Below are 12,965 nucleotides of genomic sequence, written 5' to 3' on the forward strand. Positions count from 1 at the left end.
CTCCCTTTTAAACAGGACATTGAGGTGCTGGAGTGTGTCCAGCAAAGGGCAGCAAGCCTCGTGAAGGGCCTACAAAACATATCTTACAAGGAATGGCTGAGGGACCTGAGGGGGTTTAGTTTCAAGAAGAGGAAGCTCAGGAGAATCCTCGTCACTCTACATGGCAGGAGGGTGCAGTGAGGTGGCGACCGGTCTCTTCTACCATGCTTGCGGTGAGAAGGACAGAAGGGAATGGCCTCCACTGGGATGGGAGATAATTGGATATTAGACCAAAAAAATTTCACTGTCAGGGTGCCAAGTGTTTATAAGCACTGGAATAGCTTGCCCAGGGAGGTGGTGGAGCCACCACCCCAGGAGTGTTCAAGAGGCATGTGGATGTGGCACTGGGCAATGTGCTTTAGTGGTTATGAGGCTACAGGGGCAGTGCTGCGTGGATGGTTGGACTGGATATTCTTGAAGGGCTCTTGGCTCTATGAAATGCGCATTAAAATCTCCGCAGTGTGCAGCAGCTCACAGAATAAGTCACACAGAGAAATGGGCCGAAGGATGAGTTCTGGGCTGAAGGTTGGGCCCCCACATAGAGTTCAGTGTGTGTTGCTAATATATTTCAACACCCTTGTCTTTGTTCTGCATGGAATTACGTGAAAGATCCCTGCCCTTACACAGGTTTACACATGAAAAGTAAGACTTCCACGAGAACTCAGTGACACTTATCACAAGAACGATTTCTTTGCAGCTTCTAATTCCATTCCCACTCCTGCTAGAGAGGAAGGAACGGCCACAATATTTTCTGACACACACACACAAAAAACTAAAAACCAAAACACAAAAACTAACCAAACATTAAATATAGCAAAGCAGTAAAATGTACATGGTAAATCATCAAGGATTAGTGACAACCTAACTTTCTGAAAGAGTTATTTTGTGATGTATTATCACCTGAGCTCCACATAGAATAGAATAGCATCATTCAGTTGGAGGGGACCTGCAATGACTATCTAGTCCGTGCAGTACATACAGGGTATGAATCATAACCTAATAGAAGAACATAGAGGTATAGTGGTAAATCAAAATATGCAGCCTCAGCTAAGTGGTAATATTTAAAATACTCAAGGAAAGCAGAGCTTACGTATGTTTGCCCTCACGTACGATGCTGAGCAAGTCTACAGAACAGCAGTGAGAATGTTGAGAATGAAGAGTCAAGTGAGAAAGCAAGACTCTTAAGAATAAGCAGGAAGTCAGAAGAATCAAAGTTAATGCTGTTGTCAAAGAGGCAGAAGAATAGGAAGAGTCACAGAAGCCCACAAGAAACAGCAAAGTTAGGGGAACATGGATAGCTGCAGAGTGCAAATACAGAGAACCACTGCTGGATTTGAAAAGGCAAATAAAGTATACTTACAGAATTCCACTCTCTGGTTGATACCTTACACAGATCCAGCTGTCCAGCAAAACCCGATTTTGATACAAGTATTTCTGAGCAGCAGTTTCTTGCATTCTTCATCTCCATTTAAAACTTTTCTCTGGCAATTTTTTATTAATGGTTTAATTAACCACATTTTAATTTAAACAGGCAATACAACCCAACTATAATAATGTGAAATATGTGTTTGCACAGTAACACAAAAGGGGGAAAATACTGAAGGGCATTCCTTTATGCAAACTACATTTTAAAGAGTTATGCCAATTGGTTCACAGGTTCATAGTATTCTCATGAATATGCAAGAGATTGAATTAAAAATAGAACATGCCCTAATTACATAATTATGGAAGAGAACTGATTCAAAGGAACCACTCCTGCCTTTTGAATAAACAATATTCATTGCTTTCTTCCAATCACACATTTGCTTTAAAAGATTTCCTGCAATTAGTTGCTTACACCAGGGATGTGAGCATCCCTGAACAAAGCAACTACTCCAGCTATGACCCTGATTCATAATATGCTGGCTAATCAAGTATTTGCATGCTGGCAATTTCCCACATAAACAGCACACACTCTAAGCTCCCTCCTGCAGGAAGGTTGATTAACTCAATGGAACTAAAGTGCAGTGTTACTCCTCACTGTTGATGGCACACAGCAGAAGACAGGAGAGATTGGTGAACACGATTTTTCCTGAAGCTACTGCCTGACCTGAAATATCCGTTTGGATCTTGCTTTTCCGGTCTCATCTACATGAGAATTATCCAGGTTCATCTAGCAGTAAAAACTATTCACTGCCCACATTTCCATTTTCTCTTAAGGAACTAGTTATGCTGCGTGCCCTGATTTTTGGATTAAATTATCGAGACATGCTGTCTCTAGTATATTACAGAATCATAGAATCAATTAGATTAGAAAAGACCTCTGAGATCATCAAGTCCAACCTATGACCAAACATCACCATGTCAGTTAAACCATGGCACTAAGTGCCACGTCCAGTCTTTGCTTAAACACCTCCAAGGATGGTGATTTGTGAGATCCTTTATCACCAAGGTCACCGTGATTTTCTGCAGACATCTCTGTGCATACCAAAACAAAACCCCAAAACACATTATTTACAATGCTGGGCTCTTTAGTCTCAATATACTAATTTCCCTCTTTTCCCAGAAGAGAGTGGAAGGTTTGTAATTCACAGCGCGAGAGCAAAAAGCAAACAGTTCAACTAATGAAGCACAAAGTTCCTCGGTTTTAGAAGTGGAGCAGTGTGAGAAATACACATAGCAAACTGAGGTCAACTTAACTTACATCCACAAACGGGGCAAGCCTATAAAGAAATTCAGGGTCATTTCATTTAAGAAGTGTGGGTCATTTTATTTTACTATTTGTGATGGACTGATGCTGGCCAAACGCTACCAGCACACCATTGTACTAAAAAAAAAAATAAAAAAAAATCCTTCTGTCTTAGAGGATCTTCCTACCAAAAGATTTTTTTTTTTAATCTAATATTATAGTCTATAAAATCTATGACTTCATTTTAGAAATATGGGCCACAATCAAGTGCTACATTGGAGTCATTTCAACTGCTGCTAAAGTGCTGTTTAAAAGCATCCTGGCAATAATAAATATTGAAAGGCCAGATTCAGCAACTTGTCTGACTTTTCATCTCAACCACTTGACAGTTGCATATGTTTTTAGTTTGCATTTCGTACAAGAACATCCTTTATGGAAAAGAGGAAACATAAAAAACAGTGCTCAAGACTCAGAAGTGTCAAATACAGTCCTAAGTACATTTTAACCCAACTCTTTTGTTCATATGTGCAATTACTGCATGCAGAGCTACCTTTTTATCAGTGAGTTCAGGCACTTTGGAGTAAAAGGACTGTGTTTTGCTTTGCTTGACTCATTGTCAAATGCCTGAACTTACCATTGGGAACCCACTGTCAGGCAAGGCATTAATTCTAAGTAAAATAAACACTGATCGTGATCCTGCTTCCCAAGTCAATACACTTTATTTACATGCAAGTGAATTCTCCTTTTTCACAGTCACAAGGATTTCTAGGAAGCTGTAACAAATGAAAGCCAGTTTGCTTTTCCCTGCTGTTTTCTCTCCACAGAGAAATAACAAGGAAATAAAGCATGCAGTGTTAATTCAAACCTTAACAGTTAATTTCTATTATATTTTTTTAAAACAGAGCAGGATACTTGCACTGGACATTTTGTTAACAAGGTATTTTTTCATCTCTCAGTTATTACAGAGCTGTGCTGCTGCTAAAGAACGTAATATACTGAATGAAAGGTTTAAGCAGCACATTCAATTAGCTTTAAAACAGTTCTGTTATGAAAAACAGACTTCTAAACCTCAGGTAATACAGTTAAAATAACCACGAAAAAGCTAGAGAATTTGCATGTCAATATTAATGTGAACATAAAGAAAAATACTAGAAAATTTCAGCAACATAGCTTTATTTATATATCCCAATTTCCATTGTCGTCTTCAAAGTAGTAAGTGATCAAGGAGCTAAGGATTCCACCCTTTGACAAGTTCTGATATTCTATGCTGCATTCTACGTTAAACATCAAAATTCTGAACAGGTTAAGGATTCACAGAGGAGAGCTTGTGATGATAATTAGATTTGTATTTTTACTCCCTGCATTCAAGGAATAGGTTGCCACCTCTCCGAGGGAATGTTTACACCACTACATACTCACTATGCTCCACCAGCAGTTTCTGTTTTGCCTTCTGTCATACCTCTCATTTCATTGAAAGATGATGCAAGTTTCTTCCTCCCTTGTTTCCATGTTCCGTAGTCAGCTGATGGTTGACTACCAGCACCTTTCTAGCTTGGAAATACTCTCTTCTCCATGTTCATTCTGTGTGACTTTAAGTGCTTATGCATGAAGTAAGATAGCATTCAATTTATGTTCCTCCTTTCCTTCCTCCATACTTTCACTTCTCAGTGAGTTTATTCTCTCCTGGGGTTTCAGTTGCTTATTCAAGGTTATGAGGACTATTAATCGCTGCATATGAGTCACAGGAAGTTACATTTATTTCTGTATTCACCTACCTCGGCCACTGAACCATTGCAGAAGTGTATTAGATCCTTCAGAGGAAGTAAAAAACATGCTTTTGATGGAGTATCAGCCTTGGTCACTACTGGAATAATAACATTCAGTCTGTGATACAGTACTTCCTGTTCACCCTCCTGTATCCTTACTTCCCAACTATTACTCAGCTCCTTTTTTTTACCTTTATAATGGGATAAGGCCTAGTATTGATAGGAAAAAAGTTTATTCCACAAACACAACAAACAGACTCTTCCAAACACAAAATCATGTCTTTGTTCAAACCCAGGAACGTGTAGGTAAAAGCAGGGGGAAAAAAGGGTCACTCTTACTGATTTCTAAGTGACTGCTTTCTTACTGCTTCCATTATCCCATTCCCTTTCTTAGAACACCAGCTCTTTATTACCTATATGGTTTGTCAGCATTCCTTTAGAGATCTGCTAATTCATCCCGTTTGACTGCCACATTACTTGCAATTAGATTAGGTGAGACTCTTTCCCTGGTAATTTCAGTAGTCATTGCAGGATCCTTGGCAAAGGAGACTTTTAGATAACGTTTTCTTATTACATCCTTCAGGACTTCATTATGAAATATGCTTTTTCCTAAAAAAAAAAAACAACCCAAAACAAAACAACCAACCTGTGAGGGCTGTGTCTGTAATTTCAGTCACACACCAGTGTAAATCTGGGATAATTTCATTAAGCAGTATGAGATTTTTCTTATTTTGAGGAGTGAATCTTTGAAAATGTAGGTAAAACATTAATTTTTTTCATATCAACATCAGGCAGGGGCACAGACTAGAATATAAACTTGCCTCCATACATTTAAAGAAGGAAGCTGTGATTTTTCAGACGCTGCCTTTTATTAAAGCTTACACATAAGAAAATAACAAGAAATGCTAATGCCAGTGGATGCCTGTATGTGGTATGTGACCTTTTCCAAGAAGAAATTTGCACCTACTGATGAAAGAAAGACAACTAAATCTCCAAAGTCTAAAAGCCTTTACAGATAACCACCTATAATCTAGTCTTTTTCTAAATGTAATTATCAAAGCCCATTGGAAACCAAGCAGGCGTCTTGCCCTTCCTGTCCAAGAACATCACTCCTCCACTGTGCATTCTCAAGGGTAATACATACATACAGATACTGTGCCAAATTGTGTTATTTTTTTCCTGGCTCTTTTCCCTGGCTAGTAATTGGCCCCATTTCTCTCTGTGTTTGCATTTCTAAGGAAGTCCTCACAGGTAACACTTCTCTTTTATATTTTTAATTAAATTATTGTAGAAAAAGAAGATTCTTCCCTGCATAACTCTCTTAGCTGGTTCTTCCTCCACTCACCAGTGTAGCAGGTTCTGCATACCTTTCTGCCCCCCATGGCCATTAATATGCTCGGCTAAACAAACTGAACTCTTAATCTCTTTAAAAGAGATTCTACATCTCTCTGATTATTCAATTTGCCCTTCTCTGCTCCTATTTGCTTCATCTTTCTCGACCCTAAAGAGCTGCAACTGTTAGTGCCATGGTCATTATCCGAAATGCTTGTTCCCAAGTCAGATTTATCAGTACCCTCCCTTTCATTTGATGTATTCCTTTTCTGCACGTGGCACAATAATTGCCAAATTTTTATACCCCTTTCTTCTGTGAAATGCTTTTCTCTCTTCCTTAGCTAATGCTCTATATGGAATTATACCAAATTCACTTGGCATCCAAGGTTGATTGGGATTTCTCTTTTTTTTAATGGGAGGCCATTTTATATCCACTTCTCATTGTTGGTGTTTGTCTTGGTTAAGAGGGTATTTCAGGGGCAGTACCCAGCTGCACTGGACCGGGGACTTCATGGTAATACAGTTTGCCCCAAGGGAAAGGGAAATGGAAATGCTTCTGATGTGTGACAATAGTTTCTGTCGTTTCTGTGCCAATGACCAATTATGTCTGTACAGAAAATGGCTTCTCTGAATGTGCCTCTGGCTAGATGGATGGTAGACAGGACAGGGGGCTCGGAAGGGCAGAGTCACTCTAAAAATCAATAGCAAACAGAACTGCCTGTGCTAGATATTTTGTTCCTCATCCTGTCTCCTGGGAAACAGAGCAGATGCAGGATAAGGACAGATGATCTTATTCCCAGGGGTTTGGATATGAGTCCTCTCTCCTTGCTGCCTCCTTCTTCCTAAAGCAAGTATGTACCATGGAGCTTTTGCTTAACTTGCAGATGCTGCAATTCCTGTATTTTCTATTGGAATTCTGTATTTTTTAATCTGTTTTAACAAGACATTTTCTTACTTGTTCACAGAAAAATCCACTTAAAAGTATTGATTTCAAAGACATTCCATGGACACACTCTTCATTTCTTCTGTATTTTCATGACACAGAAGAAGGCAAGATCTATACCTCACGGTATCAAGGCTTATGCTTAAAACATCAGTGAGATGATTGTTGATGGATCGTGTGTCTTAGCTCTGCAGTCTTTTCTGTCACCTACCCGAGAGCAAATATTCTTAAGAACTCAATCTGTGGACAGCCTCCAAAAGCCCTAGAACTGTGACTGATAGCCCAGATGAGAAGAGTTTGAGAGAAGGGTTTTAAATGAACTTTGTCCCTTCTCAATCCTATACTACTCCTTGCTCCCCATATGATTTGGACAACCTCAAGGCCCTGCCTTCCATGGGACAGTTCTGCCCAAGACCTCCATGGGGCCCATCACTAACCCAGCCTACCCATGCTCAGTGTACCCCCTGTATTGGGGGATGTGAAAAGAGGCCTTAAAAAGTTGCATTGTAGGTGTCTATTTCTGAAGAAATAGACATCTGTGTATAGATTTTTTATTGACCAGTATAGGTATAAAAAAAACAGTGAGGGGATGCTATTAGTTTGACAAGTTTGGCAGACACTGCTGAATCACACCATGTTCTGAAGGCTTTCATCATGCCAAAAAGACTGGATTCAATTTAGGGAATTTAGGTAATTTATGCAGCAACTGGCTAAGAAGGCAGTTACCTCATTGGTATGTAGGTCATTACAGATATTCTGAGGCTGCAATTTTACTTTGCAGTGATGCCTTGAGAGGCCACCTAGAGCAGAGGCTGGACAGAGTTAAAGGAATAAAGTAGGTATTTATTAAAAGACCTTCAAAGGATACACCTTGGGCAGTACAAGAGTCTGGCTGAGGCTACAGCCACGATGGATGATGGGTCACATGTTTTCACACTTTTGTAAGTTTTGGTCCATTTACATATTGGGTTTAATTGTCCAATTACAGCTTCAGGTTATGAAGTCCCATCCTCCCAGACTGCTCTCCTCATTTAGCTGTTGTTTTTACTTTTTGGGCCTGAAGCTGCAATGGTGTCCTTGGTTCTCAGGCTGGAAAAGGATTGTTTTGTCTAACAACACTGTGAAGAGAACTTGCTAACACTTTATATGAAGTTCAGAGTTATATACTAATGCAGTACAGAATCTGGAAAATATGAAAGCTAAAACATATAGGCATCAAGAGGACAATTATAAATAGGAATTAAAAGCAGGACTCCTTGGCCTTTGACTGTGGTGGCCAGCTGGGCACAGGAAAATTCAGAGAGTAGAGCTTGTAGTAACTTCTTTGAAGGAAAAAATCCATGCTGCCATGGTTCTCTATGACACCACTGTCACCTAAAACACTTGGACTGTTTGAGGTGTTTTGATAACAGAGAGCAGTTCACTCTGCCACACCAATTAACTACAGCCTCCTGGGAAAGTTCTGGGGAATTGCTGAAACATGCCATATGCAGTACTTTAGTAACATAAGATTACTCCTTAATATCTAAAATAATTATTTTTAATGAAAGCTGAAATTGAAATAGATTGAAATTGTTGAATATATTGAAATTGTCTCGAAGACATATATAGTGCAGATTTGTATCAAAATCTACCTATTGAAGATAATGTAGCTGTAAACAGGAACTGACACATGCCTCAGAAAGCACTAAGAGGAAGCTGGGAACAACTGATAAATATAAATTAGCCCTGAAAGTGAAATGTACTGCCTACACAGTGTTACACTGCATATTACATGCTGAAGGGCCACAAAGTACACCATCACCATATGTTTGAAAGCTGCCATGACTCACGCAGAATAGGCTGATGAGTAACAGTATCTATCTTCCTTCCCCAGAGTATAACACTGACCAGAAATCTACCCTGTAAAGGTTCCATTGTGGACAGCAGTTTAACGTGCCCCACATCCTTGTAATTAACTATGTAACTGTAAAATAGTGTTGCCAGGTTTATTGTGCACCAATGCAGAAAGCACTCTAAATTCCTTTAAAGGATGGTTCACACATTTGTCACTTCCCATCCCACTCATTTTGCAGCCAAAGGAAGCTGGAATGCTGTGTTAACCATCTATTTCATTAATTTCACTTCTTTTCTATCCCTTTGAATTTTTGGTTATGAATTCTGTTGGGTAGTGCCCAAAACCAAAGTTCATATTGTAAACAAGTGAGATTGTTTTTCTAATTTACATGTAAACATACAGTAGCACTAAAAGCTGAAATTACATTAATTACATACGAAATTGAACATTGAATGCTAAGTGGCTGTTTGATAATACCTATAAATTATAGACTCAAGTCAGTAAAGTAATAAGCTGCTTTGCTGCTTTTAGTGAACCTTGTGATTCAAAAGCCTGAGAAAAAATCTTCTTGAGATGGAAAAGTGCTCTGCACAGTGGCAGCTCTTCAGCCACATTGTCCCAGCACCAGCCTGTTTTACTCAGTCCTGTGGTACTCAGATTTACAGCTGAGATACTGTGGTAACTTAGAGATGCCCACCAAGCCTTCAGGTGTCACACTGAATCTCCTTGTTCCCCTTTTTTTCCCAGCAGCAGAAGCAGTACCAAGGGAGAGGCAGAAAACAAACTAATTTTGAGCATCTCTTGTTAATTAAAGTTGCTCTATAATATCCTATGGCAAAACTGATTTTTTTCTTTGAAGTGAGCTGGAATTCTTCCTTGGCACAAACTGGCACCTGTGGCTATTTACTCATATGTCAGCTTAGTATTTTGCTCAGTTTTCCATGGCAGAATTTTTCATGAGGCCTGAGGAAGCTGGAGGTTTTCCAGACATGACAGTAAAAGTGAAATGCTATTTTGATAAATGTGAAAAGAAGATTGAAAAATTCAGAAGACATTTTCTTACATATTCATTGGAACTTAGTTTCCATTTTGTCTTCCATTCTTATAAAATTTTGAACAAGTAAGTGTTTTCTCCTAAGTATTTATTGTAGAGCTACTAAGGTCAGAACTGATTTAACTTGGTTTGTTGCAGAATATTTATGCTGTGTCATACCAGCTATTTTCTATATGACACGCCAGGATAATGCAATCACTTGGAACGCAATCAAGGCAGTCAGGCTCTTTTGAAATTTGAAATTCATGGGTTTTGTCTTCTTAAATAGCCTCAACTACAAAGTCTGTTTTGCAAAACAACACATACCCCCCTCTGCTCTCTCCCAAGAATTTAGACTTTTAATTATTTGAGTCATTCCAGAAATTAAAGTCTGTAGCTTTTCTGGAACTCTTTAAAAACAACCAATGTATGCTACATCCCGATCATCATATGAAAATTTTTCCATGGCAAGGATTTCTTACAATTTGTCAACAGGAAGTTCTTTTACAATGAGATATGAATAGTGACCGGAATTTCTTATGATTCTGAAACTTGTGTTTTGCCTGTTAATGTGTTTTGGCTCAGCTGATGAAAGTATCACAGCCAAGTCTGCAGCTGAATCATATCAGTGGGTTCTCTGGAGGCAGCGGTGTGAACAGAGCACTGCTGAATGCCAGAAAGCCTTGACTGGCAGGGGGGCTGCTGGAAACTCCAGACATGGTCCATCACAGTAGCTTCAGGGCTGCTCTGGCTTAGGCTGGTGCTAATTGCCTCCTGGCAGCCTCAGGAGATGCATACAGACATTTCTGCTGCCTCCTGCTGTCTCAGGCCCTGGGCACAATACACCTGGGACCACCCTAAGGATGAGAACCTGCATACACCAGCAAGCAAAATCACTGTGCCTTTCCCTGCAAAATATAAGAAACTCAATTAAATAGGTATTTGGTTTGAACCAGAAGCCACAAACACAAACCAATGTATGAAATGGACCTCTTACTTCTGAGTAAGATCAGACTTGAAAAGGGATCATGTGTTTTTCTGCCTTTACTGTTTCTAGCCAAATGTACTACTCTTGCACTTCCACAGCATCTGCTGTTTGAATGTATCAGTCAAGCAAACCTCACAATACTTGGGTAAATCTTAATCCATTAATGAATGCAGAGCCAAGGCACAAAGAAGTGATTTATATAATTATGAATACTAATGAGTATACACTTCAAGATTACATTCCATGCACTTATAAACTCTTCTGAAGACATAAACTGTTAAGAAATAAAGTGAGCTGTGTTTCCCTTACTAATTTTTTTTTTTTGAGAAATGTACTTGAATATTCAATTATGGTTTTATTATTCTGTGAATCAGTTTACAGTGATCAGTGAATATAATATTTAGTATGAAAATGTTATTCGTGCATATTACAGTTCCAGGCATATATTATCCTTTCATGAAAACATTTCAATCTTCCAGTCTTTATGCAAAAGATTGGCCTGTGGGCTCTGCACAGGATGTAAATTAAGTTCTTGTTTGGCTAAATCTGATTACCCTGTAGGGTACCAATCTTGCTTAGTGACAGTGGAAGCTAAAAATTGCAAGCAGGACAGTCCACTTGAAATGGGGCCAGGAAGGGTCAGTTTCTAAATAGCGAATCTGAGGTTTGAACTAGATTTTAGTATTTTCCCTAAGAATGTTCAGTTAAACATAGAAGCTGTCTCCTCCATAGCTGCTATCATTGCTTTAAAATAAAATTGAGAACAGCTCTTCTTTTTTTAAGAAGTACAGGTCTTTATTAATCATATGTAAAGTTGCTGCAATCACTTTATCCCAGCCTTTAGTCAGTCTGCAGCTTAATTCCCGTTTGACATTTCCTCTTACTCCTCTCATATTCTACCAAAATGAGTGCTCCGATAGAGAAATCCAGTGAATAGCAAAACTTCACAGATTTTCAAAACAAAACCACTCCAAGCCAATACAAACTAAAACTATCTGAATATTACAAAAATACTGTTGCTTTATTGTGGACCTACTGAGTGCATGAGAGAGACTAAAAAGGCTTACGCTGACATTACTGAATATGAAATACTGCTGTTCCTTCTGACAGGATTAGCTAAATACTTAAATGATAAGAACACTCCCCTGTATTTTTTCCTATACTCAGAAAATGTGCAGAGAAAAGTCACTCTTTGATCTATTTCACTAGCTTCAGTTACTGCAGCAGGCTTTTGTATACATAAAAAACTTATTTTTAGTAGTCTTTGCCTTCTCCTTGGCTTTTCTTTGATGTATTATGGTTTTTTGATCAATAGTATCTAAAAGCAGCTGGTGTTATTGCAATTGCTGTGAAACAAGGAAAAAACCCAACCAAAGTAATGCAACACTGGTGAAAATGATACGGCTTTTGGCTGTTCAGAAAATGTAATTATCTCAGTAAATGCATGTGGTTTTTAGTAATGAGATTCAAAATTTCAGACGGATTATTTTTAATAACATCTTTTCACAGTGGTTCTATTAGATACTTTATATCAGACCTCAACACTTACCTAATAGATAAATACCTCACTCCCTCAATAGGTTTTAGATGAAGCCACTCAGAATTTGAAGGGGGAGGAGGATAAAACCAGGCCTGGAGATAGCCTGGGGACAACACACCAGTGTCTGAGGGATGGTGTGCTGGGGAGGTCCTTTCATCTCTGTATTGATGGAGACAGGGGATGGAGATCCATGTGGCAGCAGTGCCACGAGGGATATCGGTGTGTTGGGAACCACAGGAGTGCCTGAGAATGATCACATGGAAGGTCCTGCTTGACTGGCCTGATCTCCTCCTGACAAGATGACCTGCAGAGAGGATGAGGGAAAGGCAGTGGATGTTGTCTTCTACACTTCACTAAAGATTTGACAGTGTTTTCCACAGTGTTCTCCTGGAGAAACTGGCTGCTCATGGCTTGGATGGGTGCATTCTTCACTGTTAAAAACTGTCCTGGATGGCTGAGCCCAGAGTGCTGGTGAGTGGTGCTGCATCCATTTAGCATCCAGTCACAAGCAGTGTTCCCTAGGGAGCAGAGTTGGGGCCAATTCTGTTTAATATCTTTATCAATGACAAGGATGAGGGGATCGAGGACACCCTCAGTCTGCAGAAGACACCAAGCTGGGCAGGAGTGTGATCTGCTCGAGGGCAGGAGGGTTCTGGCCAGGTTGGATTGATGGGCCAAGGCCAATGGTGTGAGGGTCAACAAGGACAAGCAGAGGTTTTGTCAACAGTGTCTGAACGTGAGGCAAGAGCGTGCCCAGGTGGCCAAGGCCAGAGACTTCCTGGCCTCTATCAGGAATAGTGGTCAGCAGGACCAGGGCAG

This window comes from Hirundo rustica, chromosome 6 (genome assembly GCF_015227805.2).
Source record: "Hirundo rustica isolate bHirRus1 chromosome 6, bHirRus1.pri.v3, whole genome shotgun sequence".
NCBI lineage: Eukaryota > Metazoa > Chordata > Aves > Passeriformes > Hirundinidae > Hirundo > Hirundo rustica.